The sequence below is a fragment of the Eucalyptus grandis genome, chromosome 2, assembly GCF_016545825.1.
Source record: "Eucalyptus grandis isolate ANBG69807.140 chromosome 2, ASM1654582v1, whole genome shotgun sequence".
Lineage (NCBI taxonomy): Eukaryota > Viridiplantae > Streptophyta > Magnoliopsida > Myrtales > Myrtaceae > Eucalyptus > Eucalyptus grandis.
The window spans coordinates 3,468,220-3,482,265 of NC_052613.1; the positions used below are offsets into that span (position 1 = coordinate 3,468,220).

Below are 14,046 nucleotides of genomic sequence, written 5' to 3' on the forward strand. Positions count from 1 at the left end.
ATTCAACCATAAGGATTGGTTGTGGGATGATCACACACCGTGACGGACTGGTAGATGGTCATGACTCGATTCCACGCGGTCATTGTACTAGTTGTGGGTGATTCCACCCAGTCGTTTGTACTGGTCGTGGACGACCATGAATCATCCAATGTGACCTTGAGTCGAGGTGGATCGATCGATCCCACAAAATTACAAGAGAATCGAGAGCCGATGATAGATTGAATAAATTCAATGTAGTTCAGTTTTGTACTAGCCAAAAGTTGTGGCGTAAGAACCTAGACTGGCCTACTAACTGGCCAGAGGATCGCCTGACTAGCCCAAGGCTTGCCCTTGGCCAGACGTAAGCCCCTTTACACGATAAGGGAGAAGTCCAAACTCGGTTTCGCTAGTCAAGCTCAATTGCATCTGACTTCGTCTGATCATAGCTTAGGTGCAAACCTCAGGCCAATTAAGGTGGTCGATTGCGATCAAAATCGATTAATCTCCGCCTAATGAGATGGCCTTCAAAACTTAAATATTTTGCTTGGTACATTTAATGTCTTTGGCATGTAGCTAATTAATGCATTTTTTACTAAGAGGGACACATCGCACAAATTGTCTTACCCTTTAAAGTAATCATGAAGCTTTAGATTTTTGCACATTAAGAGAGGATAAGTTATGAGGCTATTAAGAAGACTTGGAGGCCAAGCTAGATTGGCCAACCTTCTTGAAAAACAAGAGTCAAAAGCATTAAACGAGGAGCATGCTTATGGAGGCATATGTGTCCCTATTAGATTAGGGTCGTCAATTCCTTATTTGGAGACTTGGAGGATAAGGTTATCCAACTATTAATGTTGCTTGACTCAAGGCCAAGTAATGTGTCACCTCTCCCCAATTAAACTTGCCACCTTTACTTGATTTCCAATTTTTCAAAACTACTTAACCTTTATTTTCCAATTTTATAGAGCTTCTTATGGTTCGAATCTTGCAAAAATTCGTCTTGAAATTTGTTTAAAACATCTCGATCTACAGCTTACTTTAATTTTAGATTTTTCTAAGATGAAATGCTTGGGACAAAAGCCCAATCATTTACTACCTAAAACTTATTCCATGTAGTAAAAATGGTGATCGGGTTGCTTTCTCGAATTTTTATAAAATTTTCCCTTTCGAATTTGGACATATTTCCTTTACAAAAGTTTTAAAGACATGCTGGGCTCTAAGAGAATTTTCTTAATTTTGCAACCTAGCCTTTCAAGGGGAGAAACCATTTAGGAGTTGGCTTATATATTCTTGGGCCTAGATTTCTCTAATGCTTTTCTGGTACATTCTCTCTTTTATTTTTGAAAAGATATATTGTAGGCAACTTAAGTTTATTTTAAACTCTAATTACTAACATTGGGGAAGTGTTTATGCAGGTGCACAATCAATGAAAATAACAAACAATAATCAAAAGTAATAAATAAATTGCAAGAAAGCAAAAGCTCAAATACTAAAAATTAATCTTATGCACTAAGTGTACTAAACCTAGCCTAATCATGATTCTACTACTAATTAACCATCCTAATTAATTCTCTTTGTGGGGTTTTCTTTATGTATGAAAACTAACTACTTGAAGTTCTAATCTAGATTAAAAATGCATGATTTACTATTCTAATGACATGTGACATGACCCGATGTTAATGACAAGCAAAAGCTAATGTAGTTAATGACGTGGTATTGATGATATGGCACATATAAATGGCATGGCATATGACAGAGCTTGACATGGCAGATAGTGATGCAGGCACAATGCAATTAATCCGATTATGACATGCATATGTTATTTTTGGTTTTTTAAATAAAAACTTGAAATTAAAAAATCATTAAACTAAACAGTAGGTGAAGATAGGCGAGGTTGGGATCTCAACCTTAGCTTTGAGGGACTCAAGCTTGTTCTCAAGAGACTCCTTCCCAGGGTCTTGAGCGTGGGAGCCAAAATCTTGCACTATGTTTCTAGGGACTCAGGCTTGGCCATTGAGGTCCCAATCCAGTTCAAGAATTTGGGTAAAAGTACTAGGGACTTGAGCATAAGGTGCTAGGGTCCCAAACATGCCACCACGGAAGTGGGTGCCAAGGCTCCTAGCTCGTCCTCGTGGGACCTAATACTAAGCCCAGGACCTTAGGCCCCATACTTGGTACCACATCGATAGTGCTCAAGTTGGCAGCGACTACACTTGAGTCTCTTGAGTACAAGCTTGGTACCTTAGCTTTCAAGCCGTGGTTCTTCGAGGTCAAGTTTGAGAACCCGGCACCCATGACTAGGTTCTTGGTGAATGTGCCCCAGATCATGATACCCAAGCCCAGGTCCTTAGGTTTTAGCACTATGTCTTTCGGTTTTAAGTAGTTTGGTTTTCCTCCTCGCCAAGAAGTGAACAAATTCCTTTTCTTTTTGTGGACAGAATTTTTTTTTCCCCTCTTTTCGACATCTTCCAAAAAGAAAAAAAAAAAACATGAAGAAGATGCTATAAATATTGTTTTGCTTTGCCAAGTCGAAAATGAAAAGTATATACACGTAATATATTTGTAAAATTATTGATGAATAAAGTGAGTTCAGGGAACCGATATATTCATTGTTATTATTATTGCATCGAAAGAGTACTAGTGAATAGAATACTACGGTACTTGCAAGAACGGATCATACTCAGAGTCAATATCTAAAAGAAAGAGAAATAATTTACAGGAATTATGTGAGAAAGGAGAAATCCATGTGAAAAGCCCCTTGCTAATCTAAAATGCACAAAGTCTCTCTCTCTCTCTCTCTCTCTCTCTCTCTCTCTCTCTCTCTCTCTCTCTCTCTCTCTCTCTCAACCACCCATTTCGCTTCTCCCTTTTTTATTTTGTCACACATGGAACGAACGTTCCGCGCGCACCGAAAGGGCCAAATAATCCTAAAGAATTGAACACGTAATTAGCAAGTAACTACTAGTTATAAAGCGACTTAGTAGGAAAAATTATAAAAAAAGTAAAATAAAATGTGATGCACCTATTGAAGTATTCATCAAGATTTGACGAGTAACAAGTCGATTATTCTTAGTTTACTTTAAGCAAATGGCATTGGCATCCCTTTAATTTGGACGTGCTATGAATGAGCGCATGCAAGAATTGATACATCCGTGACAAACTCACTCCAAACTAACTTTTATGTCACAAAAAATTTCAAATTGGTTTACCGGTGTCACATTTACTCCAAACTGATGCACCCACGCCACATTGTCGCGACTTATCTCTCGAGGGAGGAAATAGATTTAAGAGTATTGCTTAAAGGATGGGCTTACAGCCCATAATAAGGCAAAGGCCCTTTCAAGCCCATAATTAGGCATGGGCCCTTTCAGGTCCATACCTCACTCGACATTGGATGTTCAAATTGAGGGTATGAAAATTTTCTAAAGAAAGAGACCCTAACCAACTTATTAGGATTGGCTTGAAACCAAGTGAGGCATGAGAGTGTACCTCATTTTCTACTAACCAGAAAATCTAGGGTTAGGGACTTGATTATACTAATTAGTCAGTTAGTACTCTTTCTATCTATATACTAATATGTGAGGCGATCATATGGGTGTACAATTTATTAGCGTGACAATCAGCAACCAAAGAAAGTATTAAATACATTTCATGGGATAGCTTAGACTTAACACTAAGGAAAAAATAAATAGACTAAAGGGAAGCCAAAATAACATATTAATGTTATGCAATCAAGGACATTTGTCTCTAAGAATGATTAAAACACTAAGGTAAAGCCCTAAGGGCTTGATCAACCTTGAGTATAATTCTAAATTGAAAGGCTTCCACTTTTCAGGAGAAAATAACCCAAAGTTTTAACCTTTTTGAGGATTTTTAATTTTTAATTTTTTTAAAGAATTTTCACATTTTTCAGAAAATTGAATTTTCGAATTTTCCAAAAAATTCGGGATTTTTTTTTATCTTTTTGAATTTTTTATTTTTATAATTACTACTGAAATGCTTAGACATTTTCCAAATTTAGGAATTTTCTGAAAATTTTTGAATCTGTCTTATTTTTAATATTTTTTGAAAAAAATCAAATTTTTAATATTTTCTGAAATTTTTTGAATTTTTTAATGTTTTCTTAATTTTTTTGCATTTTGGAAAATTGTTTAAATTTTTATTTTTTTCAATTTTTTGGAAAAATTTTCTTACTTTGTCCCTTTTTCGCCATTTCTTTTCATTATCCTTGTTTTATTTCTTTTTCTTTCACCCTTTCTTTGGTGGTTTTCTTACCACTAGGGGTGAGCATGGTCCGGGTTGGGCCGGTCCACCCCCAACCCTAGAACCAACTTGTACAGTGCTGGTCCTCAATTTTTGGGACCGAGAACCGACCCTATTGAGCTTGGGACCGAGGACCGGACCAACCCAATGGGCTCGGTCCGGTTCCAGGGTCAACTCAGAACCAATCAATAATTTTTTATTTCATTTTTTGTACTCCTTAAAAAAGCGATTGAGGACTGGACTAGCCCATTAGATTTAGTCCGATTTCCAAGTCAACCCAGGACCAACCAATAATTTTTTATTTCATTTTTTGTACTCCTTGAAAGGGCAACCGAGAACCGTATTAACCAAATGAGTTCGATGATGAGCAAGGTCAGCTAAGAAAGGCAAGCGGTGAGGTTCAAGTGGGGTGAGTGTTGAACAAAATAAGCATCGAATGTCAAGCAGGGAGTAATAAGCCAAGTGAATATTGAGCGGCGAGTGTCACGGATGACCCAAAGTCAGCGAGGCGAATGTCGAGTGACGAGCGGAGAAGTTATTTCTTTCAATTTTGGCAAATTGAAGACTAAGAGGACAAATAAGACAGAAGAGAATGAATACAAGAGGAGGATGCTATAAGAAGCTGTTTATGCATTTTTGGACGCCGTGAGAATTTTTCACAAAAACATTTTCCTCATTCGAAAATTATGACTATTGACATTGTAAAAGACATTAAAGATTTTAAGTTATTAAATAATAATGTAAAATTACTTGAATTCCTCATCAAAGAGCTATTTAATGTTATTGACGCTATTTATTTAAAGTTTTCTTTATATAAAAAAAATTATAAATAATATATATATAGTTAGGGTTGATCCGGGTTGGACCGACTCGGAACTCTTAGGACCGAAGACCGACCCGCACAATGCTAGTTCAGGAATTCGATGACCAAGGACCGACCTAGTCTCCTTGGGAACGGGACCGGGACCAGGACCAGCAGGGTTGGACCGGTCCAGGGTCGGTCCAGGGTTGACCAGGACCAATGCTCACCCCTACTTAGCACGCCCGAAGCCACATACTTCCTACACTCTCTTTCAAACTCATCAACCAAACCGACTCCATTTTAAACGAGCCTCACCACACTTTGTCGCCGGCACCCACATTGCCCGTGCTCAGGCCACCGCCGAGCCGACACCCACTCTCTCACCCATAGGGACAAGGAGGAGAACGGGACACAACTTGCACAACATATGGCCATACGCTCAAATCGCGACAATATAAACTCGAAATGGACGAAACGGAAGTGTGTAAAGCGGCAAAAAAACACGTCTAGCAACGATGGATGCCTATAATGGACAGAAGTTCAAGGATAGTCATGTGGGCTTCACTCAGGTATTTATACAAACAGTTCACATGCATTGCCAAATCTTAAGATTTCCGACTCAACCGGGACCCGAAATGGTACTAAGATCCTTGGCACACGACCAAAAACACACAGAGACTTGGCTAGAGATCCATGGGGGCCGGAGGGACCGAAGCTCGTGCGAACTAGTCAGCCACGAGCTCCAGCCCGACGCGCCCCGAAAAAGGAAGGCCCGCAGGCGAAAGGGAGGCCTACCTGGGTCCAAATGGCAAGCAACGGGCGGACCTCAGGCGACGACGAAACGCTCGTTCTCGCTCTCGCTCTCGCTCTCTCTGGGTCGTTCCCTCTCGCTCACTCAAGCTCTCTCGCGTCACTCTCTCTCCCTCTTGCGATCTGGTTCCAGCCAAGAAAGAAGAGGTTCCCCTCACCGACCACTCACCATTAAACCCGAATATCAATACTAGTGAAACAAATTAAGTACGACAATAAAGAAAATGCCAAAAAAAGATGTTATGAAAATCTCTATCTTATCAACTCCATTTGATCTGTAATCAACCATGTTACCAAATAATGAAAAAGCCAAAAAGGAATTATCTACCCTACCCTCTCCATTTGGTCTGTAATTAATTATTTTACCAAATAAATAAGAAAATGGCCAAAAAAGCCATTGTGAAAATCTCTTCCCTATCCTCTCCATTTGGCCTGTAATTAATGATTTAACCATATTAATATGAACACCCCAAAAAAAGTCCTATCCTCTCCATTTGGCCTGTAATTTATGATTCTACCAAGTAAATAAGAAAAGAATAAAAAAAAAGGTGTCATGAACATCTCAGTCATATCCTCCCCATTTGGCTTGTAATTAATATTTTTACCATAAAAATAAGAAAAGAGCCAAAAACGGTATAAAATCTCGGCCCTATCCTCTCCACTTGGTCTGTAATTAATAATTTTACCAATAAATAAATAAATAAGCCAGAAAAAGAGATTGTGAAAATCTGTCGTATCCTCTCCATTTGGTAAGTAATTAATGACTTTACCAATTTACATGCAAAACGGTGGGTGAAGAGAAGACAGGCCAGGTTGCCCGTTTCGGAGGTTAAGGTCAAGGACAGCTCCAAGGGCAATCTTGTCTTCTCACACGGCTCAACACATCTCATTCCTGTGGTGGCCACCGCCTCTATGTTTTCACTTTTCCATTTTATTTTTTTCGATAATCTTTTTTTTTTTTTTTGGTCGGACGATAATCTTATAAGAGCTTACTTAATTTGTAAATTTTTCAATTTTAGTGCACTAATTATGCATAACACGAAGCAATGTATTCTCTCATTGTTGCTCGTCGTCACTCCGGCACCTAATAATGGAATATCATTTTATGATAGAATATTCAAATTTCAAGACATTTGATTAATTCCACGCAAAAGCTCATTTAATTTTGCTAACGAACCATTATTGCGTTCTTGTGCTTAAAGCATACTTAACATGTAGATTTTCAATTTTCGTATCTATAACATATATATTTCTTCATGTTGCTCGTTGACCACTCTAGCACCTAACCACAAGATTTCTATTTATGATTGGATATCAAGAATTCGGACAGTTCAATTAATCTCAATCAATCTCCCGAACGAGCGAGAGAATCATACCGGTTTCATGAATAAATATTATACCTTTTACGTTTCACCGATAGATTCTAAACTGATGATTAGACGATCTTGTTAACTAACACTTTTAGGGTGTTCCGTTAACCGTACCTAGTAAAGAATTATTCCATTTTCAATGCCCTAATCATGCAAAAAATGCACGGAAGACGGTATTTGAAAATGATAAATTTCTATATTATAATGTTCAATGTTGACAAAATTCCAATTAATTTACTTTAGATGAGAGACACTAGCACATGATTCCTCGCATTAGAACATTTTCTTTTTTTTGGGTGTGTATTTTTTATTTTATTATTTTTAATAACGGCCGGTAAGAACTACATGCACTTCACAGACGACACCGTCAAATGAAAGGTTCGAAAATCCGCGTGCGAGAGAAACGCGAGAGCAATTCCGCTGGTGTTCTCCTATAAAAACCCTTCTCTCGTAGCTCAAACCCCACATCCTCTCTTCATCTTCTTCGAGCACAAACCCTGCTCCTCTCATTCAACCTCGCCATCCCCGTTACGCACACAGCAGACCTACCTCCTGCTCCTCTCGTTCCTTGTCCGCGTCCTTCTCTGTTCTGTATCTGGAGAAATCTCGGGTAAGAGCCCTTCTGCCTTCGCTTTCATCGCAGTGTTTCTTCGAAGCCAACCACAATCGCTTTCCCGGAAGCCTCTGTGCTTCCAACGATGCACACTTTTGTTGCTGAGAAACAGGTTGTCAGCTTTCTCATTTCGTGTCCGCTGCTGTCTTTGCTTTTAAGGCCTCCTTTGCTTCTTTCGACGATTAAACCAGGAGAACCTCTCGTTAGTGTTTTGGGTTGGTGATCCGCGAGGCTTTGCTTTGCGATTGTCATTTCATGTACTAAAAGCTTTTGATCTCCATTCGTTCCGCAACTCGGTTTTTTATTTTTTATTCCATCCGTGCCAATCTCTCGTTGTTTTTCTTAACGTGCATCATTTGGACGTTCCAGGTTCGGTAGAAAATGTCGGACTACATCGATCAATGTTCGTCACTGACTGTCCCCACCGTCACTTCTGACGTTGTTGCTGAAGAGTTCAACCATCTGGCAATCGATGTCAAACGTCCAGATCTGAACGAGAAGGATGCGGACGATCAGGTTCTGGATTCGCCCATCTCCAATTGCCTGAGCATTGTCTCTGCTGATCAATCTGGATCTGCTTCTTTGCTGTTCGATGGCAGCAAGCTGATGGAACTCAGCGAGGGAGACACCGTCCACCGCTTTATCAAGCAGACATTCGTCTCAAAACTAGGTGAGCTTGGAGCGCAAGTTACTGTGGTGGCGATCCACCAGAATGACTACTCCAGCTCCTCGGCGAAAGCACGGGCCGTGGCTTTTCAACTTTACTCAGAGGCAGTGCAGAAGAAAGGCGGCAGCAACACCGCCAACGTGAGCTACGCATGGTGTGCGACCTCAAAGGAGGAAGTCCCAAAGATCTTCTCCAGTGGGTTCAACTTTAGTGAGAAGCATGAGAACAATGGCTTCTTTGGTTGTGGAGTTTATTTTGCTCCACTTAATCATCCTCTTGAAAGGTACGCGAGTTCCCTTTTAAGATACTGTTTGTAAAGTGGTACGATAATGAAGATATGTTAACATAGCGTGTTACTATATTTCCTTTGTCACATATGATCAGCTATATCTAATAGAACTAGTATATTTCACGATCATGTTGTTTTTGGACTCGTGTTAGAATGTTGTGCATAAGATAATATTGGCCTCAAACGGTTTCTTGGTGATGCCTTAGCGGCGTTAGGTCCGCCACTAGTAATTGCACAAATAATCGGAGAGATACTGTTTGGAAAGTCGTATTTAGCGAGTTGTATTTTCCTTTCATGTTATGATTGGTTAAATCCGGTAGACCAAGTATGATGAGTAGTTAAATGCCTCAAATATTTTCTTTATATTGCTTTGGCAGCATTGTGACTGCTCCCATTGATAATGATGGCCTACGACATATGTTGATTTGCCGTGTCATACTGGGGAAATCAGAGCTTGTTAGTCATGGCTCAGAACAATCTCTCCCTAGTTCAGAACAGTACGATTCGGGCGTCGATGACTTATCATCTCCAAGAAGATATATAATTTGGAGCACCCACATGAACACTCATGTGTTGTCGGAGATTGTTGTCAGCTTTAGAGCCCCTTGTTTCTCAAGAGGTAATCCAATTTTCTTTCCCGATCCTGCTTTTTGCATTGATCATATTTGTGTGTTTGACTTTGTCTGTTTTATCAACTGGCTTGATAATTTGTGGAATTTATATGTAATAGGGTCACTGAGAACTCCGAAGAAATGGAATCCAAACTCCCCTTACATCCCGTTTCGGTTTTTCATGAAGGAATTCTCGAAAACCTTCCCTCCATCTGACATTGATTTGGTCTCAAAGTATTATAAAGCTTACAAAGTAAGTGCCATATTAACATTGTTATCACGTAATTCTTGTCTTTCAAGCATTTTTCTTTTTGCTTACCAATGTTGAATTATTTCATGATCATCATTTTCCAGGAGAGAAGGATGTCAAAGCAGCTGCTAGTACGAATAGTCAGGAAAATCACTGGTGATAGGTGGCTAATTGGAATCATCAACAGTTTCCGAGCTAAGGTGTGGATTATGATCCCTTTTATAGATAGCAATTCGAAAGCACTTCAATGCCTAGATGTCTAGTCATGGGTAGAGAGAGCTCGGGTTGCATCGGAATACAAAGTTGATGACTGTTTCTGTTGCGTTTAGTTGACGGTGAATAATTTATTCTGTCCTACAGTATTATCGGGCGTGAAGCGGGTGATCGTGGGACCAGGGACGGACTTGAATAAGATTTGGATGCGGGGCGTATGAACAAGATAGTTTTTCCATTTTGATGAGTTCAGAGCACACAGCGGCACGAGCAAATGGTACAAGGAGGAGGCCCATCCGGATTGGACGCTGACGCAGCTGCTGACTCTTATTATATAGACCCGTTAAACGGGTGGGTCGGGTCGGATTTGGGTCGGGTCATAAATGGTCCGACCCAAATCGACCCATTTAACCCGTTTATGACCCATTTATTACGGTGCAAAATTTTTAACCCATACCCAACCCGATTCGTAACCGACCCATATCCGATCCATTTAACGAAACCAAAAAAAGTTTATATATATATTTTTAAAATGATATTCTTAAAATGGTTTTATACAACACAAATTTAATGGATAATTTTTATAATTTTTAAAATAATTATTTTAAAAAAATCGAATTTTAATTATTTTTTTTAAAAATTAATTTTTAATTTTTTTATTTTTTAAAAATTATTTTTTTAATTATTTTTATTTTTAAGAATATAATATTTAATTTTCTTTTTCTTTTTCTTTTTTCTTCTTCTTCTTCGGTCAGCCGCCGGCCACGACGACAGCCGGCGGCCGGCCACAGGCGAGCCTCAAGCTCGCCCGGCTCGCCGACGCCGGCGAGCTCGAGTCTCGCCAGATCCGGCGAGCTCGAGCTCGCCCGACGCCGGCGAGCTGGAGTCTCGCCAGATCGGCGAGGCTCCAGATCCGGCGAGCTCGAGGCTCGCCAGCGTCGGGCGAGCTCGAGCTCGCCCCTCGCCGGATCTGGCGAAGCTCGAGCCTCGCCGGACGTCGGCGAGGCCTCCGCCTCGCCAGATCTGGCGAGCTCGAGGCTCGCCGGCGTCGGGCGAGCTCGAGCTCGCCCCTCGCCCGACGCCGGCGAGTTCGTGTCTCGCCAGATCGGCGAGGCTCGAGCCTCGCCCGACGCCGGCGAGTTCGAGTCTCGCCAGATCGGCGAGGCTCGAGCCTCGCCGGGCGTCGGCGAGGCCTCCGCCTCGCCAGATCCGGCGAGCTCGAGCTCGCCCGACGCCGCTCGCCGCCGGCGAGGCGAGGCTCGCCTGGCCGGTCGCCGGCCATCGCCGTGCCGGCGACCGGAGGAAGAAGAAAGAAAAAAATAAGAAGAAAAAATAAGAAATAAAAAAATAAAAAATAATTATAATTTCGGTTTTTATAAAAAAAAAAATTGTAAAGCTAAAGAGAGGAGAGAGATGGTGGGATTTTGAGTGAAAATAAATAGGTTCATTTTTAATGGATTGATAAATGAGTCATAAATGGGTCAACTCTCAAACCCATTTAAAACCTATATATCTTAGTCTTGACCCATTAAAATTCATTATGAATGCTTTATGAAAGAAAGCTTGACCCATTAATGACCCATTTAATCATAAATGGTTCTATAAATGGGTTATGCAACCCATTTAACACCTCTAGGTGTTGGTAATGGTGATTTTGGATAAATGTGATATAATTGTATCGATTTGGGATTTTATTACGACGCAAAGATTAATACATGATAAATGTGACATGAATATATCAGTTTAGGAGTTTTCAGTGCTAGGACACTATTGGACCAATCATTCAAAAGTTGAATGGTAGGCATAACTTCACATTAATCAATTTTAATATGATTTCTTAGAATAATTCACATCAGTAATAACAAAGATAATATTATTCTCGTTCTAGCAAGTCAAGCACGGGTCAATAATTAAAATTTAAGCTTTTAATTAGAATTTGCTATTAGACAAGGTGCGATTATTAAAATACATCTTATCATTAATTTATAGGTAGATGCCAGCTCTCAAATTACTAAATTGTCCTTAAGACGCCATTTGGCCCGCGCCCTCCCCAAGACTTTCAAAATGATCTCTCTCTCATTTTCTCTCTCGTCTTCTTCTCAAGGTGAAGTACTACTAGCTTGACTGAACTCCGTGATGCAGATGATTGCGCGCAGAAATTTGTAGGCGAGTGCTCATGCTTTTGAACCATCATGAAGATGGTTGAACCTAACTGTATTAAAAAATTTCCGTCTCCTAGTGTTGTGGAAGTTCATCAATTGAGATAGTTGAAGAGTTGTTTAGCGTGATTCGAATTGCAGCTTACCGATATTAATGATCGTGCTCAGAATTTTGTTGCCCTAAGTGTGAATGCTGTACTGGAAATTTGAGCATCAGGAATCTTTTAAGTTATAGTCTGTAGTTAGTTTTAGTTCTTTTAAGGCCATTACAAAGAGAGACGTTTGAAAAAGTTGCAAAAATGAGGCATCACTTATCTCCATCAGCATGCGAAAATTTTTTAGACTGTAGAGGTGAAACAAAAATGCCTAAATCTACCGTTCGACTAAAGCTTATATGTGTACAGAAATTTGTGAACATTGTCCTTGGAGAGTTTTGAAAGGTTGTTTGTGTTTTACAGTCTTAGTTCTCTGACATGGATGATTAGACCCACAAATTCATGCTGCACCTGGTGATCGTGCTATGCTGAAATTTAAGCATTGTGAAGCTAGTTGAAACGATTTTCTGTCGTTATACATGCTAAGTTCGTTTCTGAGAAAATGGGGGTGTTTTTGATGTTCTGTGATGTTCCTCCTTTGATGCTATAATGCAAATAGAGGTGCTATGAGCTGTTTCTTTTCTTTTTTTGGGTCAAATTATGAGCTAGTTTAGACGATGGTTTTTTTGGCACGATGAAATTCACTATTAAATGGTACTCGATTTAAACCTAGTGGATAGCATTAATTCTATGCCACTTTGGGGTTGTCATGTAGTTCTTTTCTTGATAGGTAGGCAGAATTGGCCACTTATGCATGTGAACTGCCTTTAGTGGCTCAGATGATCTGGGCAAGGAAGAGATTTCAGATATGGTCTGATCATGCAGTATAGGGTTTCATTTTTCTTCATGAGTTAATCTTATTATGTATTTGTTCATTCCTGCTTTGCTGGTCACATCTTATCTGCTAGGTTCACTCAGTTGTGGGTTCTGCACAGCTTTGTAGGAATACTCATCCCGAATAGGTCCTTATTTGAGTGATATCTTATTTTCTTTGTTCCAACGTCTGTCGTTACAATCTAGTTTCATCTATCTGAGTTCAATTCTGCAAGCATGTTCTAATTGGCCTGGTTAACAGGGAGATTGTTCAGGAGGCCAACAACAAGGCATCTATGAGGATCAAAGACTGTCTACATGTGAGGTGACCATTCTTTCGACCTTGGGTGGCCAATTTGATTTTGAAACTTAGCAAGCTGAGAACTGCTTGTCGTCAGTTACTCCAGTTTTTTCACCGTTATCTTAATACAAATCATTCAGTATTTTGAGATGAGGGTCACCTGCTTAGGAAAGAAGCTCCAAGGACTGCTACCTGACTTTGAACAGGGCAGAATTCATTTTAGTAGTGGTATATTTTAGTGTAGTGTATCAGACAGTAATTTATTACTGCAGAACGCAAGTGTTTGCAAGACTCTAACCTCAGATTTACATATTGATCAGATAGCTTTGCTTCTCTGTGAACTGGCTTTTGACTTTTGCAACAATCATTTGTAGGTTTTTTAGATGAAATACAAGAACTTCTACTACATGCTTTGAGGGACTTGAAAAATTCATTGAGGGAAAAATTGTTATAATCTCTTGATCAGAAATTGCAGTGCATGAAGTATTTCAGCAACTTGTTGAAAGGTGTTACTTATTAGATATGTTCATTCGAATGTCATGTAGAGCTCAAGCGTTGAAAGGGCATCAAGCTCTTGATTTACATATTTAAATTCATCACCGAGTTTTTGAGTTGTTTACTACTACCTGTTTGCTAACAAAAGAGGAGGTGGAATACAATATGACAAAGACGATTAATGCTGTGTGGGAGAAGTACCAAGATCTCCAATTGTGCTGAACTCCTCTTCATGATCTTGAGGTTATCACCCCTTTCATTAGTCAAATTTACATAATCCTGTACCAAGATCTCCAATTGTGCTGAACTCCTCTTC

General features: G+C 39.8%; 1 long non-coding RNA gene across 1 annotated transcript; it reads left to right on the forward strand.

The window, feature by feature from the left end:
- Positions 1-9,529: 9,529 nt before the first annotated feature.
- On the forward strand, positions 9,530-10,080 carry LOC120290348. The gene is made up of 3 exons (XR_005548264.1): positions 9,530-9,657; positions 9,759-9,854; positions 10,015-10,080. It is a non-coding gene; the product is annotated as an uncharacterized LOC120290348 (long non-coding RNA).
- Positions 10,081-14,046: the final 3,966 nt, after the last annotated feature.